Source organism: Mesoplodon mirus, assembly GCF_964341445.2.
Source record: "Mesoplodon mirus genome assembly, chromosome: 1".
NCBI classification, from domain to species: Eukaryota; Metazoa; Chordata; class Mammalia; order Artiodactyla; family Ziphiidae; genus Mesoplodon; species Mesoplodon mirus.
In genome coordinates, this window is record NC_138976.1 from 26,184,349 (window position 1) to 26,199,003 (window position 14,655).

General features: G+C 42.5%; 1 long non-coding RNA gene across 4 annotated transcripts in view; it reads right to left on the minus strand.

Annotated features, from left to right (window-relative positions):
- Nucleotides 1–14,655, minus strand: part of LOC309803486 — a 565,063-nt gene that overhangs the window by 261,907 nt on the left and 288,501 nt on the right. For 3 of the 4 annotated variants that reach the window (XR_014293952.1, XR_014293953.1, XR_014293954.1), the window contains 2 exons: nucleotides 9,563–9,747; nucleotides 626–2,972 (listed from right to left, as the gene is read on the minus strand). This is a non-coding gene — a long non-coding RNA (uncharacterized lncRNA). Of the gene's footprint in view, nucleotides 1–625; nucleotides 2,973–9,562; nucleotides 9,748–14,655 lie in introns of those variants that run through there. The other variant, XR_014293951.1, reaches the window with a different exon arrangement.

Sequence of the window (14,655 nt, forward strand, 5' to 3'; positions counted from 1 at the left end):
TGACCATAAAATCTGAAAAAGGAATATCCCAGAAGCTTAGCAGCAACAGCTTCAAGATCTGCTACTGTCAACAGCAACAAAAATTGTTCTGAGGAAGGGCGATCACTCAGTAGGGCACAGAAATGTGACAGAGAATGTTTTCTCTTTAACTGGACCGAAGCTAAGGAAAGATAATCTCCCAATAGTCCCACCCGCACCCTCCCTGCCTCTTTATTTTCAGGTTTTTTGAACTGAAATTAAAAAATCTCTTTATGTTCTATAGTTTTTCTTTTAGCTTAGTGTGAATTGTGGGCTCTTGGAATCTTTGAAGTGGGAAGGTCCCTAATCTACAGACACGGCATATAAATTAGGTATAATCTTGAAAATACCCAAGGACAAGAGTCTTACTACCTTGAGAGATCCATTCTATATTTGAGTGGGTCTAATTATTAGCTGTTTCTTCCTTGTTTTGAGCTAAAATTTGCTCTAATTTTCACCTTAAAGTCCTAATTCCATCTTCTGGGACAATACATGTCTTCTACATCAATATTTTAAATTAATAGGTCATAAAATAAGTTTTGAATTACATCCAACATTATATTTAATGCAACTGGATAGGATAGGATAGGATAGAATAATAGAAGAGTAGAATAGAAAATATTAGAGGGCTTCCCTGGTGGCGCAGTGGTTGAGAGTCCACCTGCCGATGCAGGGGATGCGGGTTCGTGCCCCGGTCCGGGAAGATCCCACATGCCATGGAGCAGCTGGGCCCGTGAGCCATGGCCACTGAGCCTGCGCGTCCAGAGCCTGGGCTCCGCAACGGGAGAGGCCACAACAGTGAGAGGCCCGCGTTCCGCAAAGAAATAAAAAATAAAAATAAATAAAAATTAAAGAAAATATTAGAGTTAGAGCATGTGAGAGAGACAGGTTTTTTTTTCAAGGTTTTGTTTCAGTTGTTTATAGATTTATGTAAATGTGCACTAGGTTTGATATAAAATGTCTTTTTTGCTATGGGTTGCCACTGAAAAGTTTGAAAAACACCAGTTCCTTCAGATAGGTTAAGACATCTGTGTCATGGACCCCTATGTCTTCTGTTCTCCAGATTCAATATCCCAGTATTCTTCAGTACTTGTTCATTTGTTTCTAGTCCATTCCCTTCTTTGGTCTCTCTTCTCTGACTAGGCTCTCTCTTGAATGTTCCTCCTGAAATGAAAGGCACAGAACCTCCTAGCTAGGACAGGACTGAGGGACCAGGGTACAATATACACGTTGGGGCAGGAAGACAGGCAGGAGTTCTCCCTGCTTCAGTGTTTGCTACGTCCTCAGATGCCTTCAGCAGTAGAACACCAAGGTCATTGACCCTATCACCAGAAAGCTTCCAAGAAGGTGTTTTGGGGAGATGTGGATTCAAAAATACATAGTGCACAGTTGCTCTACCAGGTTTCAGGGTAGTACCAAGAGAGAAAGAAGACCACCATCCTGTGCACTCCAGGCCCACACACAATTATTATCTCACTGAATCTGTGAGTTATGCAGTATCATTTTCACCTCATTTTACAATAAGAAAACTGAGGTTCGGAGAAAAGAAACTTCTTGATGTATTTTAGGACTGTCATAAAACTTGCAATAAATGGTCATCAGACAACCTGCAATGTGCTATAGGTGACAATGGTGGTAGCTCTCACTTAAATAGCACTTCGTTGTTTTCAAGACAGTCTCATATCCTTTATTCCAATCATCCAGGGGTATGTGCAGGGTCCATGACAGGGTTCCTATCTTCCAGATGAGAACATGGGTCCATAAAGATTATGTTACTTGTCCAAGACCACACAGCTAGAAGGTAGTACAGCTACCTCTAACTTGGGTCGCAACTCTAAATCCAATGCTATTTTCGTGGGCCTCTCTGCCTAATGCTGACAATTTTACCCAGACCTACTGAAGCAAACTACTCTTAATCTTCCCTGGTCTGGAAATTTACAAAGAGATTCTAGGATGCTAATGCTCTATCCAGCTATCTTGTTATGACCAAGATGGCATTAGCCTTTGTGACTCTAGATGGATTCTTCCCATAAATGGCCAACAAGTTGGGGCCAAGTTGGGGCCAAGTTGTAAACATTATTTACATCAACCTCAGACAGCAGCTGAATCTGTAGTTGGGGTGCCAGGGAATATATGAGAAAATCAGGCAGCCTTAATCTCTGCAGTATGTGTGAGGAAATAAAGACCACCTTGGCTGATGGTTGGCTTGATAACGTCTGAAGAGGATTAAGTCTGGCTGCAACAGAAATGGCTGGGAAGCCAAAGTGAAGAGAACTCGATGAGGTATGGCCTTCAAAGTTTAAACTTCTAATCTCCAAGGACCAGAGTGACTTGGTAAGGAATTCAAGAAGAACGCAATTCGCTCAACATATAATAGGATCCTGAAATCCTAAGAATGTTTTCCTGAGGCCAGAAAAAGGAAAGAAGTGTACTGGTGCCCACTGTGGGATGACTGAAGTCTCAGGCAGACTGTGGCAGTGCTACTTTGATAACTCAGTGCTACAGAGGTACTGCAGGGTTGATGACATTTGCAGGTGTTGACACCTACCCAAACTCAGCTTCTAGCTTGATAGATAGAAGCAAGCAGCTAAACATATCCATGCATTCATCCAAACTAGCAGACTGGCAAAGTCAGGCCCAGCAATAAATGGAGTTTAATCTCTGGAATTTAACTTTAAATACCATCACTGGATTTTTTAGGTGATTCTATGACCCCCCCAATCCCTGCCCACTGTTTTTCTTCCTTTATGGGTTTGTCTTTTGATAATAAGCTCTACTTGCATTTGCAAAATATAAAAAGTGAACTTCCAGATGGACTTCTTAAAGTGCAATCCAAACATGAGGGAAACAAGAAATCCAAAAGTCAAAGGCGAGTGGGAGGTTTTATTCTCCTCCAAATCTCTGGGGAGTCCGATTCATTCAGCATGTTCACATTCTGGTTTAATTTCCATTTTCTATAATAAGAGATGAAGATGTAATATGTCAATGTTGATGTATCAGAGAGATGATGAATTCCAGGCTAAAACACGGCGACATCTGCTTGGAAACGAGATGGAAGAAATTAAGATGCTTACCATGATTATTTTCCTCCCGAGCAAATTTATAGTATCTTTGGTCTCAAGGGCAGAAATTCCAGACAGATTAGCTTTTCATCTCCTAGGTAACTCTCTGAACTGCATAGCTATAGAAATTCTTTGCTTTAACATTGGGTGTCCTTATTAGGGAAATACCTTAAATTCTGTGCCAACAAAGAAAGTCATTGACTACTAAGCAATAATCATGAAAAAATTTATGACATGGATTACAAACAGGTGCTCCAAATAGAACAAACGCTGGGGTTATTCACCACTTGGACTAACTGGAAAACATTATTTACATCTAGCACAGTACATTTTATGCTTTTAGTAAATATTTTTTCTGGGCTATGTGTCCTCATATTCTAGGGAGGGTAAGTTTGCTTAAGTACCAGAGGTAGTTGGCGAATGTAAATAGCGCTATATAATAATAGGTGCTAGAGCACTAGAATTGCCTATACTATACTCATTCATAAATTAATCAACAAAAATGTATCCAGTCTCTACTACATGCCTGTGTTCAGCTCTGGAGATGCAAAGATAAATACAATACGACCTCTGCTTAGTTCAAAATTTGCTTTATTTACTTTTTACAAACATCTTAGGAAGCTGTGCAGGCATAAGCATGTCCATTTCATAGATGAGGAAGCTGAGGCTGGGTGAGGTCACATACGAGGAAATACCAAAGTCAAGACTGGTACCTCAACCTTCTTTCTTCAAGTCCAGGGCTCTGCCCACTCCCTCACACACTGGCATGATTGAGATGAGACCCAAAGGGGGTTTGGATGACCCAAGGGCAACCATTGAGGGCAACCTCAGTGCCTGAGGACATCAAAACTGGCTTCTGACCCAGTATTAACATCCCAATGCGTTCCATTTTCATTTTTTATCCAGATGTTTAGCACCATGTGGACACAGCTATGGTCTCAATCGTGACTAAGTGATACTTTGCAGGAATTACTGAAATGCTCATTGAAAAACTATTCTCTTCTAACTGCATTTTGAAATGATCCAGTGGGGGAAAGTGTTTGGACCTTTTTGAAGCGGTTTCTCTCAGAATTTAAGCAATAGGAGTTGTAAAATATTCCCCAAAATATTGCTTGGCATGACGACCTCTTTCAACACAAATGAGCCATTGATAAAAAGGAATTTGTTAAGGGAGACAGGAGTTGGGGTGAAGCTCATTAGCCACTTGGTTGCCAGGGAAGCGAAGCTGCCAGAGAAGCCTGGATTGAAGATGAACACGGGGGATGGGGGCCTGAGTACACGGGTCATTTGCAGTCAGTAGGGGGCAAAGAGGACATTTTATACCCTTATTAGGTATGATTGATTTGGATTTTTTACACTGGCAGAATCAATATGTGACTACTCCAAAAAAAACCATGATGAAATGGAAACAACACAATAAAATGGAAATGATTTGGGGGTCAGAAAAACCTAAATTGGAGGATTCCCTTACCTGTTAGTTGTGTGACTTTGTGCAAATCTTTGAACTTCTCTGAACTTCCATTTCCTCATCTCCAAAATGAAGATAATCAATCCTATCTCATAGGATGATGGAGGATTTGAAAGCACTTTTAAAATTATAAAACAGTATGTGAATCCAAGTTTTCCTTTTTTATTTACAAAAGAAATTCAAATCCAAATACAGTGTTGAACATCTCTCTGTGCTCAAATATTATTCATCACCAATGCACTCTAACTTCCAGCTGCCCCAGCCTTGGTCACACTCATGCTGCATCTGTCCTAAGAATGTACATTCAGAGTGCCTTCTGTGGGTGTTTCCCAAGGCTTCAGTTCTGTGATCACAGGCCTGAGAATATTTGCTGCATCTCTGATTTGAGAAAGCAAGCCCTTTGATTAGTTTTCTAAGCACCATTATACAAAAGGCCACACAGAGACTACATTCAGATGTCTGACGACCATCTTGAGCTTGACTCTTGATTTCTAACCTCTCCAGCCTGTTCCTTCACTAGTTCCTCGCACCTTAGCAGACAGCAACTCCATTCACTTTTCCCCATCAATGTCCAATCCATCCCCCAGTCCTGTCACTTCTGTCTTGAAATACATCACTCATACAAGCTCTTCTTGCCTCCTCCACCAGGGCCACCCTACTCCACCCCACAAGTACCCTTGGTCTGGAATACTGCCAGTCTTCACGGTCTTTTCCACCCTTACCCTTTTACAGTCTACTATTCCTGCAGCAACCAGAGTGACCCTTTAAAGGTATAAGTTAGGCCAATCACAGAGACCCTTTCCTAGCTCATTAAGAATAAGGGCCAAAGTCTTAACCACGGTCTACAAGACCCCAGCTGAGCTGATCTGGCTTCCCACTACCTCTCAACTTCATTTCCTTCCGTCTGCTCACTTAATCCAACCACTTTGGTGCTCTAGTCCACCAATACGCTCTTGCTTTGGGAAAAACATGTGCTTGTCATTCCCCTTGCATGGATCATTTTTATCCCAGATGCTCACGTTTCATTTTTTTCACTTTACCCAAGATTTTGCAACAAACATCATTTCCTTGGAGAAATAATCTCCTGATCTCTTCTGCTGCTTATTGTTCTTCTTAGCACTGACATATTATGTTATACTATACCATATTATATTATGCCACACCATACTGTATTATATTATTGTTTATTGTTTGTCTCCCTACTGGAATATAAGCCCCACAGGGGCAGGTATTTGGTCTCTTTCATTTGTTGCCATATCACCAGCATTTAGATTAAATCAGTACATTGTAGATGCTTTCAGAGGCTGTGTGACACATCCTTGAAACCATCAGGAGACCAGGGCTGCCTTTCAATTGCAGGCATGCTTAATCCAGCTTGGTAGATGGTATAATCAAGTTTAGAGAGAACAACGTATCAACCAATAGGTATTCTGCCTGGAGCTGAGGAATAAGGAGTGACTGAAGAGCACGAAGTCCTAGCTCACAGGAGTTAAGTAATTTGCCCAAACTTACAGATAAAATATAGAAAAATTAATATTTGAACTGAAGGGGCTGAGAACATGCCACCCCAAAATATGCCACTTTGGCATATTGATTATTTTGAGCTAAAGGCACATGCAGGAGGGGTTCTCTGACCTCCCCTTTTTGACCTAAAAACAGGTTATAAAATTTCCTGTAAGCAAGGTGACCTCCCTGCACCAGGAAGAGAACATTCTTATCACCAGGTGAGTTGACACCAAAATGGATCTGTACAAACAAACCTACTAAAATAATCTTTATATTCCATTAGTTTCCCCAATATATTTCCTAGTCACTTTTCTACAACTCACTGCCCCTAGAAGCTTAAATGCCTTTTCCTTTGTCTTGTCACTTTTCCACAAATTTATCATTCCTTGTTTAAAAGGGTATATAAGCTCTTGGTTCTAAGAGCTTCTTAGGGTCTTCATTTTTCTTATGGAGGCTCCCATGTACATGTAAAAATATTAAATAAAATTTGTATGCTTTTCTCCTGTTAACCTGTCTTATGACAGTTTAATTCTCAGGTCCAGCCACAAAACCTAAGAGGATAAAGGAAAAGTTTTTCCTCGCCTACAGAACAATACTGAAGACAATGCTACCTCCCTAATGCATTTAAACTGAATTGAACATTCCTGCAGTAGCCCCCAGATGTAGGTGAGTTGGACCTCTGAGTTAGTTCCTGCAGTATGAAAAGATACCATAGAATTTCTAGAGCTGATAAGCAGAGACATTGAGCCTGGACAACGATGACCACGCCAGGGACCTCTGGTGGCTGCTACCTCTGACACCCAGGAAGCTGTGAGAAGTGTAGTCTCCTCTCAGGCCCTAGGAGGATCTCCAAAAAGGAGATTCCAGCCTATTGGTCCAGCCTGAGCGGGTATCGTGGAATTCATCCAGAGAAAAGGTGAACTTTAGCTTGATTAATGATTGTGAAATTCTGGCATTTGGCTCCTAGGGACTGCTTCTTTCCTCTAATTCTCTTGAAATCTCTCAGCTATGAAAGCTGGTTACCAGGAAAATGTTTGTAAATATCCCTCAAGAGGGCTGTTCTCTGGGCTAGAGACAACATCCTGACTCCAGAGGCTTACCAGGTCCTCTGAAGTTGGCAGAGGAGATGGGTCAATGTTTGTCCACATATCTAAGGAAGGAGATGTTTTCATGCAGGCACCACTAAACCTTGATAAAGGCACTTCTCGCCTGTCTTGTGAGAGGCTGGGTCCTGTCCCTTCTGTAGCTCCCAAATCCTAGCGCACTCTGAAGTGAACTGTCTTCACCAATGACAGAATAAGTGAAAATCCTCATCAGGACATTTTGATCTCATACAAATATCAGTTCTTATGATCTCCAAAACTCTCTGACTGTGCTTTGCACAGGCATTACCAATAACCAATGATATTCTTCTCTCCAGAGCATGCTGAGAGAGAAAGCTATTTTACTGAAGATTGTTTCTTTGACATTCACGCTCCAACAAGGATAGTCTCTTCTGGGCCTAATTTGACTTCTTTATGTGCCAAGAGGAAACTTTCTATCTGAAGGGCAGGCATACAGATAACTGAAGAGCCTTTAGGAGGTACTTTATAATTTCCTTGAATTTCCTAGAATGTTTGGAGAATAATGTGTATTGATTATCTGTCTCTTTCAAAATGCTTAAACTTCTCCTACCCTTTCATTTTTTTAAGGGAATTAACAGTGAAGAGAAAAAATAAGAATATACCGACTCACTCATCCATAAATTTCCATGAAATGTAAGAGTCCATGCAAGGACAGTGGAAGCCAAGAGGCTATTCCTGATGAATTTGGAACTGAGGTCATGGAAATAAGAGAGATGGCAGTGACTCCTTGAGACCATGTTATAATCTGAATCTGACACCAGGATGGCCAGCGTGGTGACTGCACGGCAACTTCAGGAGGCAAGAGTTGAGATCAGGGGCACATAACCTTCAGCTGCCCGGCACAAAGGGAAGTGGGAGTTCTGAGCATACCACAGACCTAGTCCATGTCATTTAACGTGCAGAGCATGACACTCCTAGGGCAACGTTCTCATAGAGAATTCTGCTTCCAACCAATGAACTGGCACAAAACAAAAAAATTAAAGCTATGACCAACGATGTCACATAATAGCAAAACAAGCAAGTCGGAAGGTTTTTTGGTTTTTTACTATAGTGCCCTATGTGCAGGGCTTCTGAATTCTTTTTTCCTCCAGCCTAGGCCTTACCTGGTCACTCCAGGGGATCGACATTTTAGCATAGCGAAGACTACACATTCATGACACATTAATGAGCCAAGGCTGAAGTTTTGTTAGTGGAAAGAGCACTAGATTTAGAGACAGGAGACCTGGGCTGTATTCCTGATTGTTGCTACTAGCTGCATAACTTTGCACAAAGCACCTAATTTTCTTAGTCCTGTTGCTACATCTATAGAATGCAAAACCTGGAAAATATAAAGGACTAATCTTATGAAGTAGGCATTATCATCTCCATGTTACAGGTGAGGAAACTGTGGCCACGCAGTTAATAAGGAAAAGAACCAAGGCAACATAAGATTTTTTAGATTACATTTCTAGTGCCTGTCTACACCATGATTTCCTGAGCGGGCCTTGACCAAGAAGGAAAAGGACTGATCAGGAGTGGACTTCACAGCGTGAGAAGCCTAGGAAGGGGTGTTAGCAGAGAGGGGAAAGAATGGCAGCGAAGCTACTGCTTATCCACCCAACAGTCAAGTCCACTCATGCTCTTACCCCTTGGATACACCCTCTGGCTTCTAAGGTGAGGAAAAGGCCAGTCCCTAAATCTCTGAGGACCAATGCAAGTGGACGTGCCTCACAAGTAGAAACAAAGGCCTGGAGTCCATTCAAGGGACTAGAGCCTTTGATTTTACGTTAAATGCACTTTACATTTAATGTACTGTGAGGTGAGTAATTAATTAATGCACAGAGCATTAAAAGTCTCACATTAAACTTCACTGAGCCCAGTTCTGAGTGTGAGGTAGCAAAACATAACAGCTCCTGAAACCATTTTCTCTTTTTTTCAAGGTGTCCTTTAGGGAGGTTGGAGTTACAACAAAGGAAGTAAAACAGTTTGCTTTGGTCTTCTTTCCAGCTTTCCTGTAACTTCTGGGTCTACCCTCAGTGCCAGCAACAGCCCCACCTCCTTTCCTCTGACAAGTCTCAGTCACAGCCTCATCTCCTAAGGGAAGCCTTCCCTGGCTGCCCCCAGAGTCAGGCGACCTATTCAGTGTTCCCACCCAAAGCACCAGGAATCTCTCCTCTACAGCATATCTCACGCTTCTACTTTTTCCATTAAATTTTGGTAATTACTGGTTGAGTGTCTGTCTTCCTGAGAGACTCTGAACTTCTTGAGGACAGTGACCATATCTGTTTCGTTCACTCCTGAGTCCACAGAGCCGAGGGCAGTGCCTGGCACACAGCAATAGGTGTTGGCTGAACTGCGCCCTGTTCATTAGTTTCTCCTTCCACCCCAAGGTCTGAATCACTTACCACCAAGAGCTATTCACAGAGCATGCATGACGTGTGGCATCGTGTTGGGTGACATGGAGCCCAGGAACTCATCTTCACTCCTGGAGTGAGCTGGCACTGAGCCAAGAGGCAGCCACCACTGTGGCATCTTGGAAACAACACTGCATTTGTAGTCGGGACACCCTGCTTCAAACTTGTTTCCCCATCTGTAAAACAGGAATACAAACACCTAATACACCTACCTCACAGAGTTGTTCTGAAGATCACATGAGAAAGATAAATGAGAGAAGTTTCTATATCATGCAGCATCTTACCGTGAATGCCCAATTTTTACAAGTGGCATGAGAGGAAGGTGACTTCTCCTAACCCCCACAGCAGAGCTCTCTTGTGGCTCTCTTTATCACCTCCTCCTCTCCTAGCCCCTCACAGGTGTGTGTTCCCAGAGCTCTCATGGCCTAACCCCTTATTTTACAGATGAGGAAACTGCAACCCAGACAGAGGAAGAAGTGACCTGCCCAAAATCTGACATGGAGTCAGAGGCAGAGCCAGGACTAGACCCTGGGCATCGGCGTCCTTTCCACCCATCCACCTTGGGCTGCCTCCTTCCCATGTCTCCTTGAGTCAATTTCCATACCCCTGGATGGCTCCTTCTGCCCCTTTTGAAACCATTCCTACCCTCACTACACAGACTACAGATACACAAAGGTGCCAGCTCAACTGTTTGTTAAACATGAGTTTAGTTGGGATGTACAGTTGTTAGAGGCCCCAAAATATTTTTGCCTAGGCCAGCTTGATCCTTAATACCCCTCCCATTTTCAATTCACTGATTATTTTAATGAGGCACCTTACCAGCATCCCCTCTTACTCTCTCCCTGCAAAAATAAACACATTTTTCCTCTATAGAAGAGAATTATAGATTCACCGTTACCTGATCATTTCATGCCTGGGGAGAGGAGTCTTAGCAGATCAAAGCCCAAGTCTGTGGAGCTGAGGGAGGGACAGGGAGAGGGAGATCACGAAGGAGGAAGGGTAAATAGTGCAACAACACCAACCGAAGTAATGGCACCCATTCATTGCACTTTCTGTAGCAGTGCTGTGCTAAGCCCTTAGCCTGTGCTATTTTTGTTCTAAAAACAGACAGTAACGGGGTATACTATGTTGAATACTGCCCCCCTTAAATTCATGTCCACTTGGAACCTCGGAATGTGACCTTATTTGGAAATAGGGTCCTTAGAGATGTAACTAGCTAAGATGAGATCATACTGTAAAAGAAGAGAAAACAGAGACACAGACACACAGGAAGAACAGCATATGACTACAGAGGCAGAGACTGGAGCGATCCATCTACAAGCCAAGGAATGCCAAAGATTTCTGGCACCTACCAGAAGCTAGGAAGAAGCAAGGGAGAATAGTTCTCAAGAGCCTTTGGAGAGAGTAAGGGCCTGCTGACACCTTGATTTTGTATTGCTAGCCTCCCAAACTGAGAGAGAATAAATTGCCGTTGTTCTAAACCATCTACTTTGTGGTAGCTTGTTACAGAAGCAACAGAAAACAAACAGAGGAAGTATTAAAACTCCTACAACCTAGATAAAGTTAGAAAGTGTTTCAAATTCTGCATCTTTGAACTTGATAACGACAATAGAAGGAAGGTGGGGGATTCCTCTGATTAGTCTCCATTTTATGGATTAGGCAACTGAGGCCAGAGATGTAAGACAAAACGCCACGGTCACATAAGAGTGAGCATTACAGCTGAGACATCCATTTCAAGTCAGGCCCAGCGAGATGCTGCCCCAAAACACAAATACCCTTCCCATTGCCCATCCTTTGCTCCCTCCTCCGAACAGAGGGGGAAGATCATATCTCTTGCCCAGCATCATCTGGGGCAGGGCACACTTCACAAAAGCATGAGCTCTCAGGCTCCTCCAGCCCCTCAGCCAGGCCTGTTTCTGGGTGGCAGGCCAACACTTCTTAGATCTAACTTCCTAATTCTGACTTGCAGGGATCAAAAGAGAATCCAAAAAACTCACAGATCTTTGGTAAACTAGGAACATAGACTTGATCTAATAAGACAAAATTGGACTACATTTGAAAAAAGTACAGCGCAGTCAGCTTGTTATTTGGCCTTGAATGTGAAAACACTTCAACAAAAGTAGTTTCTCCTTATCATTAATTCTCTTAAAGAGAAATTTACCTAAAAGTCATCTCCCTTAAAGTGTTTTAAAAATTAGATGAAGTTAAAACGAGGATGTTAAAATGAAATTAAGCCACTGTTTTAGGAGGCAAGATTTTAGCTAACTGACCTGGAGCCTTGAATGTCAAGCTGAAGAGTTGTAACTATTCTAGAAGCTACAGGAGAGATCATCAAAGGGCCGTGAGTCAGGAGTGATGTGCGCTCTGGAAAGGCTAACTTGGCAGCCATGAGAAGGATGGATTAGAGAAGAGACTGGAAGACAATTTGAGGAGGCTGTGGTAAAGGCCCAAAGGAGAGAGCTGAAGCCAGGGCTGAAGCGGGAGGGGATGAATGAAAGGGGAGATCAAAGACACATGGCAGATGTACAATGGCATTTACTCATGGCTGATTGTGGGGAATCAAATGGGATAAAGCCTGGGTTTTAACAGTCAATGAAAGTGAAAGGAGGAGAAGGAGCAAAGGTAGGCAGGAAGATGAGTCTGGTTTTGTCAACAAGGAGGCTGATGTGACCATGGGAACCCTGGCCAGTTATTTGAATCGTGGTCTTCTCATTTCTGGACTTTGTTTTAGTGACAGAAATATAAACTCCCACCTTATTTAAGTCATTGATATTTTGGGGTTTCTGTCTCTTGCAGTCAAATATAAGCCTCATACCAATATTGGGGCTCCTTCCCCACAACTACAATCTCCTTTGAAAAGATAACACTTCATCCCCAGAATGTTCATAGTTTTAAAAGCAGCTTCTTCTCCCTCTCAGAGTTCTCATATTCAACCTATCTTCAAAGCTTACAGTTTCTCCTTTGAAGATAACTTTTAGATTTGCCTTTCTAGTCTAGCATTCTTTTTTTTTTTTTTTTTTTTTTTGTGGTACGCGGGCCTCTCACCGCTGCGGCCTCTCCCGCTGTGGAGCACAGGCTCCGGACGCGCAGGCCCAGCGGCCACGGCCCACGGGCCCAGCCGCTCCGCGGCACGCAGGATCCCCCTGGACCGGGGCACGAACCCGCATCCCCTGCATCGGCAGACGGACTCCCAACCACTGCACCACCAGGGGAGCCCCTAGTCTAGCATTCTTGATGATGCTCTCGTCTATGTGACCACTCACCTGGTACAGCATCCTCCTCTCCATCCCACCAATGCAGACACTGCTAATGGCCTGTCGCACACTGCCCTGATTGACAGCCCTACAACCTGCCCCAACAATTCCAAATGCCCCACCTGACTTTCAAGATCCTGCCAAATCTGGCTTTGACTGATCTGACATTATTTCCCACCTTTTACCAACATGAATTTTAGTTCTAATCAGGCTAGTCTTCCTTCCAAAATACTACACCCATTCTGAGCTCCACAGTTCACTCTACTTATTCTACATGGAATAGCTTCTCACACTTCACTTGGCTATAGTGTGTATTTAGCTATCTCCATCTTTCAAGGACTTGAGCAAATTAGCCACCAGTCAGGAGCAGGTATGACTTGAACCAGGACAAAAATCCAGTAAGGCTACAGGCAAGCTCCCAGCCAGATATCATAAGCAACTAGAAAGCAGAGATCCCATCCAGTACCTCCTCAACATCAACCCCTTCCCGTAGTTCTGAGAAAAGTGGTCAATACTGAATCTGGAGAGATTCTCCAAATGTGGGAAGAAAAATAATGCAAAATGAAAGTGAAATCATTTAAAGATTTAGAGACAAATAACTAAAACTAAAACTATGTGATAGGCTCCCCCACATAAATATAATTGGATTTAAAAACTAGAATCTACAACCTCATACCCTTTAGGATGGTTACCATCAAAAAATAGAAAATTACAAGTGTTGATGAGGATGTGGAGAAATTGGAGCCCTTGGGCACCGTTGGGAATGTAAAATGGTGCAGTCGCTGTGGAAAACAACGTGGCAGTTCCTCAAAAAATTAAAAATAGAATTACCATATGATCCAGCAATTCCACTTCTGGGTATGTATTCAAAAGAATTGAAATCAGGGTTTTGAACAGATATTTATACACCCATGTTCCTAGTAGCATTTATTCACAATAGCCAAAAGTTGGAAATGTCCATTGATGGATGAATAGCTAAACAAAATGTGGAATATACATACAATGGAGTATTATCCAGTCTTAAAAAGGAAGGAAATTCTGACACATGATACAACACGGATGAACCTTGAGGACATTAGGCTAAGTGAAATAAATCAGTCACAAAAAGACAAATAGTGTAATCCACTTATATGAAGTACCTAGAATGGGCAAATTAATAGAGACAGAAAATAGAATGGTGGTTGCTAGGGGCTAGGTGGGGGAATGAGCAATTATCATTTAGTGGGTTCAGAGCTTCTGTTTGGGAAGATTAAAAGAGTTCTGGAGATTAGCTGCATAACAATGTGAATGTACTTAACACTACTAAACTGTACACTTAAAAATGGTTAAGATGGAAAATTTTATGTTGTGTACTTTACATCAATTAGAAATAAATGTGTTTTTTAAAACTTAGAATTTACAGTATTTGGTGTTCAATTCTGGAAACACATTTGAATCACCTGGGGAATTGTTAAAACAAGACTGATTTTTCCCTCCCCCTCCCTTTCTCCTCCCCTAGAGACAGTCACCTCATCAGTTTGAAGTGCAGTTGTGGATGATTCTAATGCATACCTACAGGAATCACTAGCGCAGGAATTAGGAAACAAATGCCAGTGATCTCACACATACTGTATAGACACGGAGTCTTAGAAGAAACGTGTGAGAGCAACAGGAAAGAGCTTAGCCTTCAGCTTAACATACCTGAGGCCGATTCCCACCCCACTGCTTCCTAGCTTTGTGACACTGGGCACCTTATGCATCAGTGCCTGGCAAAGTACTCAGTGTCTAGCCTGATGCCTGGCACACAGGAAGCTATCAATAGATATTAGATTAAAAAATAACACATCTCTC